Consider the following 12,436-nt stretch of genomic DNA (forward strand, 5'->3'; position numbering starts at 1 on the left):
AGATAATCATGTGATTTTTGTTTTTGATTCTGTTTATGTGATGTTCACATTTATTGACTTGCGTATGTTAAACCATCCCTACATGCCTGGTATAAAACGCACTTGATCATAGTGGATTTTTTTCTTTTTTGATATGTTGTTAGATTTGGTTCACTAGTATTTTGCTAAGGATATTAGCGTCTATGTTCATCAGGAATATTGGTCTGTAGTTTTCTTTTTTGGTTATGTCCTTTCCTGGTTTTGGTAATAGCGTGATACTGACTTCATAGAATAATTTAGGGAGGGTTCCCTCTTTCTCTATCTTGTGGAATAGTATCAATAAGATTGGTACCAATTCTTTGAATGTCTGGTAGAATTCTGCTGTGAATCCATCTGGTCCTGGATTATTATTATTATTATTTTTTTTTTTGGTAATTTTTAAATTACCATTTCAATTTCACTGCTTGTTATTGTTCTCTTTAAGTTATCTAATTATTCCTGATTTAAGCTAGGAAAGTTGTATCTTTCCAGGAATTTATCCATCTCCTCTAAGTTTTCTAGTCTGTGTGCATAAAGGTGTTCATAGTAGCCTTGAATGATCTTTTGTATTTCTGTGGTGTCAGTTGTAATATCTCCCATTTCACTGGATTTTCTCTCTTCTTGGTTGATCTTGCTAATGGTCTATCAATTTTATTTATCTTATAAAAAAAGTTTTTTGTTTCATTTATCTTTTATATTTTTTGTTTGTTTCAATTTTATCTCATGGTCTCAGCCCTCACCAGCACTGTAGCCCTAGCAGCTCCAGAGTGACTGGAGAGACATTCTGGGGAGTAGCAGCCCTTCTGTGGCTCTGCCTCTGCTTGCCAGTGGCCTGTGGGCCACAACTGACCACTTGGAACCCTGAGGAGTGTTCTGTCTCTAATGCTCACAAGTGCCTGGCAACCAGGAGAGACAGTCAGTTGTGCTGGGGGAGGGGAGCCAGCCAGGTTCTAGAAACAGTGTCCCTGACTTTGCTCTGCTAACTGTGCAGTTAGAGGTGATAGTCTCCACCTAGGTCATGAGGGACCCAGAAATGGCTGATGGCACCCTGGAGCTCGGCCATACCAGGCCCAGCTGGACCCACAGCAAACTGCAGGGTCCAAGTGGGCCCATGCCCTTTACCTTTCTGTCCATAAGGGCCTGTCAGGGCACAGTAGTGGGGCCTGTCCCTGGATGAGGCTCAGTCTCCTGATTTCAAGTTTCCTTCTGCACAGGGAAGCTGGGTCCTGCCCACCAAGGTCCCAGGGACCCTCCTCTGAGGCCCCCTCTCTCCTTTGTGTTTAGTCAATGTCAGCAGATGGGGAGAGGACTGAAAGGTCTCCCTAAAGGTACAAGCTGAGAAACCTGGATTTTCAGTGTAAGAACCCAGAAGAAAAAAGTGGAACTGATGGGGTCTACAATTTCATGGATATTCTGTAAAGCAGGTCTATTCCTGTTCTATCCAAGCATCCTGGGTGAGCATGACTCTGCTTTGGGGGTGTCAGGTTGACCCTGGCTCTTTCCCTTGTGTGGCCCTGCTGTCTTCAGTACATGCCTCCCAAGGTGGCCCTGGGGACAGTCTCCAATCCACTGAGTCATCTTCAGAAGTCTGCATCTGCAGAGGGGCAGGTCCTTCTCAACTTGGGTTCCACTCAACCTCTTCCCCAGCAGAGTCAGGCTCAGAGCCTCCTCATGCAGCCCTGGACTCTGCCAGGAGCAATTAATCTCAGAAACTCAATCTGAGAGAGAAGCAAGAGAACTGTCAGCTGGGGCCAGTCTGGGGTTGTAAGGGTGTCAGGGCTCCAGACCCTCGCAGGACATAGAGGGGCGATGGAAGTGGCTCTCCCAGGAGAAGTCATATCCCCTGCAGGGCAGCAGGACCCCAACTCTGCAAGGGCAACTGGTTAGTCTTTTAAAAGGATCCAAATGGGCTGAAGAAACAACAATAATGCCTAGAATACCAACCTGGCATGAAAATGAGTGAAACAGAGTTACAACCAGGGACCCCAAGAAGATCCAGGGTGTTTCACTGAGTGAAATAGGAAGATGCAAAAGCACACAGAGAGGGTTTCACAAAAATCTCAAAGGACAGATACTCCCTCCCTCCTTAGAAGGCAGAATTTGAAGAAGCAGAGAGGAGCTGCTCCCTGTTCCCCTCAGCTTCTCCCCTCTCCCTTCTCCTCTCTTCTCTCTTCTCCTCTCCCTTCCTCTCCCCTCTACTCCCCTCTCCTGGCTTCTCCTCTCCACTTCTCTCCTCTTTCCTCCTCTCTCCTCTCTTCTTCCCTTCTCTCCCTTCTCATCTCCTCCCTTCCCTTCTCACCTCCCTTCCTCTCTCCTCTCCCCTCCTCCCCTCACCTCTCCTCTCCCCTCCTCCCCTCCCTTCTCCTCTCCCCTTCCCTCCTGCCCTTCCTTCCTCCCTCCTCCCCCATCCTCTGTCCTCTCTCCACTCCCCTCCTCCCTGCCTCTCCTTCCTCCACTCCTCTTCCTCTCTCACCTCCTCCCCTCCCTCCTCCTTTCCCCTCTCTTCTCCCCTCCTCCCCTCTTCCCTTTCTCTCCTCTTCTCTTACCCTCCTCTCCCCTTCTCCTCTTCTTTCCCCTCCTTTCCCCCTCCACCCCTCCCTTCCTGTCTCTTCTCCCGTCCTCTCTCCCTTCCCTCCTCCCGTTCCCTCCTCCTCTTCTCTCCCCTCCTCTTCTTTTCTCCCCTCCTCCCCTCCTCTCCCCCCCCACTCCTATCTTCCTCTCCCCTTCTCCCCTCCTCTCCCCCCTCCCCTTTCCCCCTCCCTCCTTTCCCTCCTTCCCCTCTCTCCCCCTTCTCTCCCTTCCTCCCCTCCCCTCCTCTCCCTTCCTCCCCTCCCCTCTCTCCTCCCCTCTCCCTTCTCTCCTTTTCCCTCCTCCCCTCCTCTCTCCTCTCCCCTCCTACCCTCCTGTCCTCCCCTCTCCTTTCCCCTCCCCTCTGCCCTCCCCCATCTCTCCTCCTCCACTCCTCTATCCCCTTCTCTCTTCTCTCCTCCCCTCCTCTCCCCCTCCTTTCCCTCTCTCCTGTACTCTGCTCTCTTCTTCCATGTTGTCTTTTCTTATATATACTTTAAATATTTTTGATTTTGCTAATACAAGTACTGTGTATGCAATTCATACCTTTTTAGCAGACAGCTCACGTGGACCCAGGTTGGGGTTGATCATGCAGATTGTGCAGGGGTCCTCCCGCAGATGCACACTGGTGTGCACTGATGTGGAGCTGCTCCTTCCTGCTTCCTGGGCTCCAGACAGAAACACCATACCCCTGCACCAGCCTCCGCCTCAGCTCTTCATAGTCAGCACACCCTCTGCTTCCTGTCAGGGTCTTCTCTGCTGAGTCTGGTTATGGGATCCCTTTCCATGCAGAGCCATGCTCCCGTGCTGCTACGTGTCACCTTCAAGCTAGCCCCATGTGTGTGTCTGTGTGAGAATATATGTGTGTGGGTTTGCCATCAAAGGAAAACTTTTATTTTGGCTGCTAAAATTCAGAAACATTTAAAGAACAAACAGTATCTTTTAAAAAACATCAAAGGTTCAGAAAACAAGACAAGAAACAAATTGTTGTAAAATTTCAATTCCCCTAAATTTGTCTATGAACTTAGAACTAATCTAATAAAAATAGTATGATGTTTCAATGGTGTGTTGTTGTCTGGTATTTTTTGGCATTGTTTTTTAAAAACCAGTCAAAATTTATCCAGCTAAATATTACATTACTTGTACAGATTTATAATAATAGCTTAGAGAATGAACTTTATTGTTTTCCATGTTTCTATTCATGTCCAGTTTTATGATAGTTTAAATAATAGTGAACCTTTTATTTAAATCAAATATAATATGTATGCATGTAATTTTAGAGGGTCCAATGATTTGGAAATAATGTATTCATAAGAGCTATTTTAAATAAATGTATATTTAAAAATACAATTTTAGAAATTATAATGTTATAAAACTTTAGAAAGAGAAATTGCACATCAATTAAATAACAGTAGCTTAACTAGAAGATAAATGAAAATTACTTTTAAGGACAAAAACAAACAAATCAAAACTCTGAGTGGAACCTGCAGGCACCCCTGGATCCCTGAGCCTCACAGCACCTGCCTCCTCCTTGCTGGGAACCTGATGACTCAGAGGACCTCTAGTACTTCCAGGCCTCTGTGGGCTGCTCCTGGAGCAGCAGGAGCAAAAGGGATGCTTGGGAAAGGCTGGAACTTGAACTCCACGTCAGCCATGATTTACCTGTTGCCATCATTTTCTTGTCTTAGCTCATGGAGCTTTATCTCAGTCAGCAGAACTGCTGCCCAGCTTTCTTGAGCTCTTCCTCATAGAAGAAAATGTCCTTTGGTAAAAGGAAGTGGTTCTCTCCAATTCATTGTTCATGTCTTCTACCATCTTCTTGTAGAGGCTGCAAATCTGCTGTGTGTAGTTCATATTTCTGCACATGGTGGGAAATTCCTTCTAGATTTCTAAGCATAGAGAAACATAGTAATTTAACAGGGAGATACAGTGAACACCCTTTTAATCAAATGATAAAATGGTAAGAGTTAACATAAAAATATTAGGACAAGCCGACATCATGTACCTCCTGATACGATGCACTGAAAAGAACACAACGTTATTTCTATGATTTTCTGCCAATAGTGCATAACCTGAATCTATGAAGAAATAGCTGAGAACCCCAAGTTGAAGGACATACTACAAGATAATGGCCCATATTCTTCAAAATGATAAATGTCAATAAAACGTGGAAAAGGCTGAAGAATCATTTTGGAATTAAGGAGACCCAGGGGATGGGAGAGCCAAATGTAGCCAAATGCAGGATTCTACCCTGTTCCAGCAGAAAACTAGTTATAGATGAAATTATTTGGAAGACTCACACAATTTAAATATGTACAATATATTAGGTAAGGATTGTGTCACTGTTAAATTGCAATTTTTATCATTGTATTCTGGTCAGGAAATGCCAAAATTTAGTGTCAATGAGTTTAATAACTTCAACTTATTTCAAAATAAAGAGTTGCTAAAAGTCTTCAACCATGATCCCTTCCTGACATCGTGGGCAAGCTATGTATGGCTCATGGTAGGTATCTTCTCATTTTCTGGTGGGGTACTTAATGTGAAAACAGGTAAAACCATCATAAAACACCTTCAAGTTCTAAATCTTCCTTGAGCCTACCTATGTCTGAGAGGCTCCTCTAGGACATTTCAGGGAGTATGGAGAACATATTACTGGTGGATGTCCTTCTCCAATCAAGTCCTTCAACCCTTCTGATCCTCTTGCAGTCTTCTTTCTGGCCAGTATGATGTCTGAACAGACTCCGAGTCTAAAGAGCTTCTGGCTCCTATGTTCTCTGCTGGCTTCCATGAAAAGCTCTCTCTTTAAATGTTCATAAACCTGGTAGCTTAAGACAACAGAAATTTATTCTTTTATAGTCCTCTAGACCTAAAGTCCCAAATCAAGGTGCTAGCCAGGCCATACTCCCTCTGAAGTCTCTAGGAAAAGGTGTTTCTTTGCTCCTTCCAGCTTCTGGTTGCTGTAAGCAGTCCTGTCATTCCTTGACTTGTGGCTGCACCCCTCCATTCTCTGCCCACATCTTCCCATGGCCTTCTTCTCTGTGTGCTTCTCTGTGTTCTCTACTCTACAGACACCAGTCATGAATTTAGGGCCAATCGCAATCCAGTACCCTCTCATCTCCATCCTTAACTAATTGCATCTGCAAAGACCTATTTCCAAATAAGGTTATATTCTGAGATTTTTAGGGGCCATTATCCAACCCACTACACCAGTCTTCACTGCCTCAATCAATTTCCATGGAATGTCTCTGGATTATTTGAAAACCCCTATTTTAGTTTTATTTCTCCTGGATTCCAAATTTTCTCTTTGAACAGGGCTCCTTCTCTCCACCCACATCTTAGAATTCTGTCTCTTGTTCAACTTCCTTTTTCTTTATTCTGTGTCTCACAGAGACAGGCAGGATCCTTCCATACCCTTCCTTGGCTCCCAGGACCCACACCTGTTAAATATATGATGTGTGTCCCTCATGTGGATTCTATCCAAGATCCCACAGAGGAAAGATTTGCTGGGATTAAGGTACCATCCTAAAGGGTAAGTCAAGCACCTGCTCACAGACTCTCTGATTCTCATGGAGGACTGTGGCTTATCAAGTAGCTCAGAATCACTGAATTTTTCTGTTCAACCTCATTCAGTTATTTTGGCTTTAAGATAAATAAAAATTAATTACTTGCATATTTGATCAACTGAAAAAATCCCGACTGTATATTTTGAGTCCTGATCAATTAGGACCACTTGCCTAAAGGAACCAATTTAATGATTTCCTTCACCTTCAAGTTGTGAAGACATTCTGGCTACCTTTCTCATTGCACCTTTACAAAGGCCAGACTTTATGAAAAAATAGTGATGATAGCAATAATCTGGAACTTGGTAATCGACAGACCTCTGGTTTCATGCTAAGTCTCAGCACAGCTTTTCAATACTCCATGAGGTATGGATTGGGCAGATCATCCTGCCATTATTACAGACAGAAAAGGAGACAATCATACTGCTTTTGTTCTTAGACTGGCTCATAGTCTGGAAACAAGCATGATCAATTTGTTCATACCATTGTAAGACTCTTATCTCTAAAAGCACAAAGAGAACACATCAGAAGTAGATCTTTACATGAAACATAACCAACTAACCATTTTGCCTGATGAGCTAATTTCTCATCTGTTTACTTTTTTTTCAGTTTCCTTCTATTTCTATTTAAAAGGCAAGTTAAAAAAAAAAAAAAGAACAATAAGATGGCATACTATATGGAAAATAGCTCAGGCTTTACAGCAAGACATTCTGGGTTGAATTCCATTTCTGCCACCTACTAACCTGATGAACTTGGGTAATTTCCTTAACCTCTCTGAGCCTCGATTTATTCACCTGTGATATTGTTTGGCTCTGTGTCCCCACCCAAATCTCATCTCAAATTATAATCCCCACATGTCCAGGGAGGGACCTGGTGGGACGTAATTGGATCGTGGAGGCAGATTTCCCCTTTGCTGTTCTCGTGATAGTGAGTGTGTTCTCATGAGACCTGATGGTTTTAAAAGTGCGGCACTTCCTTGCTCTCTCATTATCTCTCTCTCCTGCTGCCTTGTGAGATGTGCCTTGCTTCCCCTTTGTTTTCTGCCATGATTATAAGTTTCCTGAGGCCTCCCCAGCCATGTGGAACTGTGAGTCAATTAAACTTCTTTCCTTTATAATTTACCCAGTCTTGGGTAGTATTTTTATATCAGTATAAGATGGACTAATACAACCTGTAGTGTGAACCTCAAAGTCAAGTTGAGAGGATTGAATAAATGATGTAGATAATGTACCCTGCATGAAGCCTCTCATGTTATTCAGTGGTAGTTGGCTCCCTCTCATCACCTTCCTGGGAGATTCTAATTTTGTCAAAGGATCAGTCCTAGATCACAGTGGCAGTGCTGATGTTGCTGTAAACTTCAGGCCAGTGTGCCAGCATACTGTCTAGGCCACATTGCAATGGAGAGTGCATGCAGGGGTACTGTATGAATCAGTGCCCAGAGATAAAGGGGTGGTCTGTCCTCTCCTGCAAAGCAGGACAATGCTTGGTCTCCAGCTCTTCACCTCCTGGAAACTCACCCCCCATTTGTGCTTGAATTCATGCTATCTGAACAAGAGAAACTCATGTCATCTCTCTCATCCTGTAAAGCACTGCTGAGAACAATCATGCTAAAATAATTTAGAGGGAGAAAATGTTAAGCAAAGACTGTCAAAACAATACTCAAGAATACCAATAAGGAAACCTGTTTTTAGTTAGCAAAATCTCTAACTAGGGGAGATTAAACAGCTCTTACAAAAGTGCACATTATACAAATATTTCATCACGCGTTGAGAGCTAGCATCTCAGGATCCAGCCGTGAACCAACATCTGAAATACCTTTTCCCGTAATCCCCTTCATCCAAGAATAAACACTTTTAATGAAAGTCCCAAGAGGAAGTAAAAAAGAATTTGTTTTTCCAGTTTCTTTTAACAATCTTTCCTAAAATAGGGGGCTATTCTTGTTTGCACCTTCCTTATAACAGTTCAGTCAAATGTGGCCACTGCCACAGCTTCTAGCAAGTTCCCTGGGTGCAGAGAATTGGGACCTGGCACCTGCAAGACAAGCAGGCATCAGGATTTCGGGGGATTTTAATTTACTAACTACTCTTTATACTTTTGGTGAGCTTGCATTTCAAACCTTGCCAAGAAACACATCTCCTTGAACTCTGCTGTCCTGTCTCACCATGCAAAAGGCTTAAGAAGGATCATTTTGTTATTTCAAAATACTAAAGCAAATGTTTCCAAGACGGTCTTGAAAAGTTCCTTGGAATTAACATCAAGCACTTACTATATAATGAAAGAGTCATGCATATACGATGTTCTTTTAGCTAGAGTTTTTGGTGGTAATAATGGGAACAAAATTTAAGAGCCAGATTTTAAGTAGGAACATAATAACAGTCTTGAAGATAAAAAAATATGGCTTTCCCTTAGCAAGAGTTGTTGAAACCCAAAAAGCTCTGTTTATGGTTTTACCAGGAGCTTCTAACATCATGTAGAAAATGGATGTACAAATGTAATTAAACACAGTAATACGAAACTGCATGGAAAATTTGGCAGAGAATCATAATTTTCTCTGATTATATAAGTAATATACATGTTCTTTGTGGAAAATGTGGACAATAAAAATATGGCATGAAGAAGAAAATTAAAATTATACAATTATACCACAAAGTAATCATTTTCTGATATATATATGTTTTCTAAAAAATTGTATTTATGCCCTATTCATATTTGTCCTGTTGCTTTTTGACTTAATTTAATCATATATTTTTATTGTAGTATGTGATCGGCTATCTCCCTAGGACACGCATTGCAAACATTATATTTCTTTAAAATCTAGAGTTTTATCTGAAACATTTATTTGAATCTTGCAATCCACTCCAAAACATATCCACATTTGTTTTACTATCAAATATGTAGCATATAAATATAAAATGTAAACTGCATTGTAGATAAATGTAATATACATATATACACAAAATAAAAACTACAAAATTATAATATAGAAAGCATATCAAAATAATATTAATGAAATGTATGAAGCTGTACATATAAATGAAAGATGCTATGTCCTCTTTAAAATTTTAATTTTATATCGTTTAAACATGCCTGCTTACCACATGCCTAAGAATTTCTTTGCCCAACTTGAAATAGCAACCTTAAAATACTCTATGTCACTGGAAAAAACTTGACGGCAATTTTTTATATACAACCCCACATGCACACACACCCACACACAGAAGAACAACATCCATTTAGGGACTCCTTGGACAAAATTTCAAGTCTTGAAGAAGTAGGTTTACTAAAGCAAAACTAATCCCCTTTCCAAGTCTGTAATGGGTATGAGATGTCCTTTCACTAGATATAAATTTATCAATGTACAGAAAAATAAAATCAATGGGTCTCAATTTTTCACTTTAAAATTTCCTTCCTTAAATTTCATGCACAGTTTGGGCACCTGTTTTTCCTTGCTGGCCTGTGAGAAAATGAGTCACCATGTGCAAAAGATGAGCCATAGATCTGTTCAGAAATAGTCACTCATGTTTGACATGACAGCTTGTTTTCCATATATTCTCTTGGTTGTTATTTTACATTGCATACATATAATAATAAAGTCATATTTTCCCCCAGCATGGCTTTCTAAGTGGAGTTAAATATATCAATATTTTATATCATACTTCACAGAGTGTCATGGCTCCCCATTTTGCCACCTGATCCAGACTGACAGTCACCACTGTAGGGGACCGTACCATATACTTAGGCATGAGAAAGGCCCATGGGTTGAAAGATGGAGAAGCATCCCTGACCCAGCAACTTGCCATTTACTGGAGGAAAGAGCCCAGCCTAGGCTGAAGAGCTAATTGAGGAGCGGCCTCCACCATCCAACTCAACAGAGTCTAATATTTCACAGCTAGATTATCTTTCCTTTGGCTTTAACCTGCAGAAATTGTATTGCTTCCCAAAATGCATACGTAAGAGAGGTAAAGCCATACACTTTAATCAGTCATCTGCAATAGTGTTTCTCCAAAAGGGGTGGCCAGGTTGTCTGCATCAGTATCCTGGGGTAGGGAGGAGGAGGGTGGATGATTGATTGGAGATTTCTGAGTCCCATCACGAAAGATTCTGATTCTGTAGATCTGTGGAGGCTCTGGGAGTCTTCATTTTAGCAAACATTCCAGGAAATTCCTGTCAGCATTAGAATTTGAGAACCAACAATTTACACTCTGAAGTGAATGCACTTATGAATCCTTCCTTGAGCAGGGGAGTTGCTCACTAATTTCTAGGGGGAATTCAGTGACCATCGCTAACAGACAGAAAGAGGAGTCTGGACAGGGCCAAGGACAAACTTTGCTTTTTCTGGAGTGGTCATCTATTAAGTGCTTTCTTGGAGAGGGTATAGTAATTGTGTACTTTGTATAAATACACTGTAGAAAGAGAAAAACAAATATTTAGATATTTCTGTCCCCTTGTGATCACCTACACAGAGATTTACATGGCACAAATTAAATCCATCCACTCACCCTGGAGTTCTGTCCTTCATTCAGGCAGGAGCCCCAGCAGCGTGGCCCAGGACCAGCTGTTCTTAAGCAGCCCCTGAGAGCAACACAGCAGGTCCTACCCAGCAGACCACAGAGCTATGGTGGGGGAAGCCAGCTGCCTCCTACATGAGTTCCCTGGGGTTGCTGTGACAAAGGGCACTGACTGTCTCAAATAATGGACATTCATTGTCACTCAGTTCTGAGGCTTGAAGTCTGAGATCAAGGTGCTAGCAGGGTTGGTCCCTTCTGATGGTGATGAAGAAGAATCTGTTCCTGGCCTCTTTTCTGGCTTCTGGTAGCCTTGGGTATTCCTTGGCTTGAAGGTGGTCATCTTCTTCCTATGCCTTGAAGTCATCTTCCCTCCATGTGTCTGGCTCTGTGTCCAAATTTCCTCCTTTTATAAGGATAGTAGTAATATTAGATTACTTCCCACCCTAATGGCCTTATCTTAAATTGATCATTTGCAAAGACTATTTCCAAACAAGATCTTATTCACAGGTACTGGAGATTAGGACTTCACCATCTTTTGGGGGGCACCATTCAGCCTGTCATGCCCTCTCTTCTCCTCAGGTCTGTCTGAGGCTTGCTGCTCTGTCCCTTGGTGGCTGGGGACAGCATGCTTGCCTATGTCCATGCCTGTAGCTCCACTTTGCTCTGAGAGGCTGAGCAATGCCTCTCATCCGTCTTCCCACAGCCCCTCAAGGGGCCCAGCACCTACTCAGTGACCCAGAGGGATCTGGTAGAGGGACCAAATTGCAGCAGGGCCATAAAGAAGTTAAAGCTTACCCCAGATGCTGAGCTGGGATGCAAAGCAACAAGCTAGGAAATTGACAGGCAGGCCCCAAATGGTCTTGCAGAGTCGAATGTCACCAGATTTCTCTGTGATGTGGCTTTTATTAAATACTTCTTAATAATTTGCCTTGTTATGTCTGAGCTTAGAAATAAATTATACTCATTCTCTGGAAATATTTTTAGACTTTGTCTCTAGGTCATGACCAATAAAAGGTTTAAATTCAAATATGGAGTGATCCAAGGGCTCACTTCCTATAGAAATATCTTCATCTATGTGAATGATAATAGTGATAACAGCAAATATCCATGGGGTTCCATAATTTATAAAAATTATTTGTTTTTACAAGTAAAGAATTATTTACTTGTCACCTGAGAGGAGACTCAAAAGGAACATGACTATTAGCCCTCAGTGGAAGCTGAAATGTATCACCTGTCATAAGGTATCTAATCTGTTTCCCATGATGTTTACTTTCTGTGTCCGAGAATGTTGCATACTCTCATTCAAAGTCTTTCCCAGAAGGAACCAGTTGATAAAGCCACCGGCTCTGTTCAGCATCACACCTGTAATGATGCCACAGTGGACTGCCTTTGATGCCACAGGACAACAGCTCAATCTCCTGATTGTGGGGAGAAGAGTGAGGGTGTTCTCACTGTCCCAGGGCATTGCTAAAACAGGTTTGGTCAGCAAGACATTAAACAACAGAGATTAGGCTTAGGAATCTAATATGCAACTGTGTGCTTACTGTTGTCCAAATATTAGGAAGCACAACCCCAGATCAGTGAGTCAGATTTGTGTTCAAGGGGACAAATTGGAACGTGATGCCCTCACTTTAGGCGAGCTCTCTTTACTTGAAACACTCTTAGGTGTACTGGAAGGACTCATTCTGGGGAAGTCACGCTCATTTATTCTGGCTGCCAAGTAGCGTGAAGCTTCTCTCTCTCTCTCTCTCCCCCTCTCTCTGTGTGTGTGTGTGTATACGT

At 42.3% G+C, this 12,436-nt stretch overlaps 2 long non-coding RNA genes across 2 annotated transcripts; one reads left to right on the forward strand and one right to left on the reverse strand.

Moving 5' to 3' along the window:
- Positions 1-894: 894 nt before the first annotated feature.
- LOC117095772 lies at positions 895-3,647 on the forward strand. The gene is made up of 3 exons (XR_004442168.1): positions 895-1,121; positions 1,233-1,375; positions 3,141-3,647. It is a non-coding gene; the product is annotated as an uncharacterized LOC117095772 (long non-coding RNA).
- A 364-nt stretch (positions 3,648-4,011) lies between these two features.
- LOC117095773 lies at positions 4,012-6,709 on the reverse strand. Its single transcript, XR_004442169.1, has 3 exons — positions 6,465-6,709; positions 5,186-5,411; positions 4,012-4,475 (listed from the first exon to the last, which is right to left on the reverse strand). It is a non-coding gene; the product is annotated as an uncharacterized LOC117095773 (long non-coding RNA).
- Between the last annotated feature and the right edge of the window lie 5,727 nt (positions 6,710-12,436).

Source organism: Trachypithecus francoisi, unplaced genomic scaffold (assembly GCF_009764315.1).
Source record: "Trachypithecus francoisi isolate TF-2019V2 unplaced genomic scaffold, Tfra_2.0 Lachesis_group14, whole genome shotgun sequence".
In the NCBI taxonomy this organism is placed as follows: Eukaryota; Metazoa; Chordata; class Mammalia; order Primates; family Cercopithecidae; genus Trachypithecus; species Trachypithecus francoisi.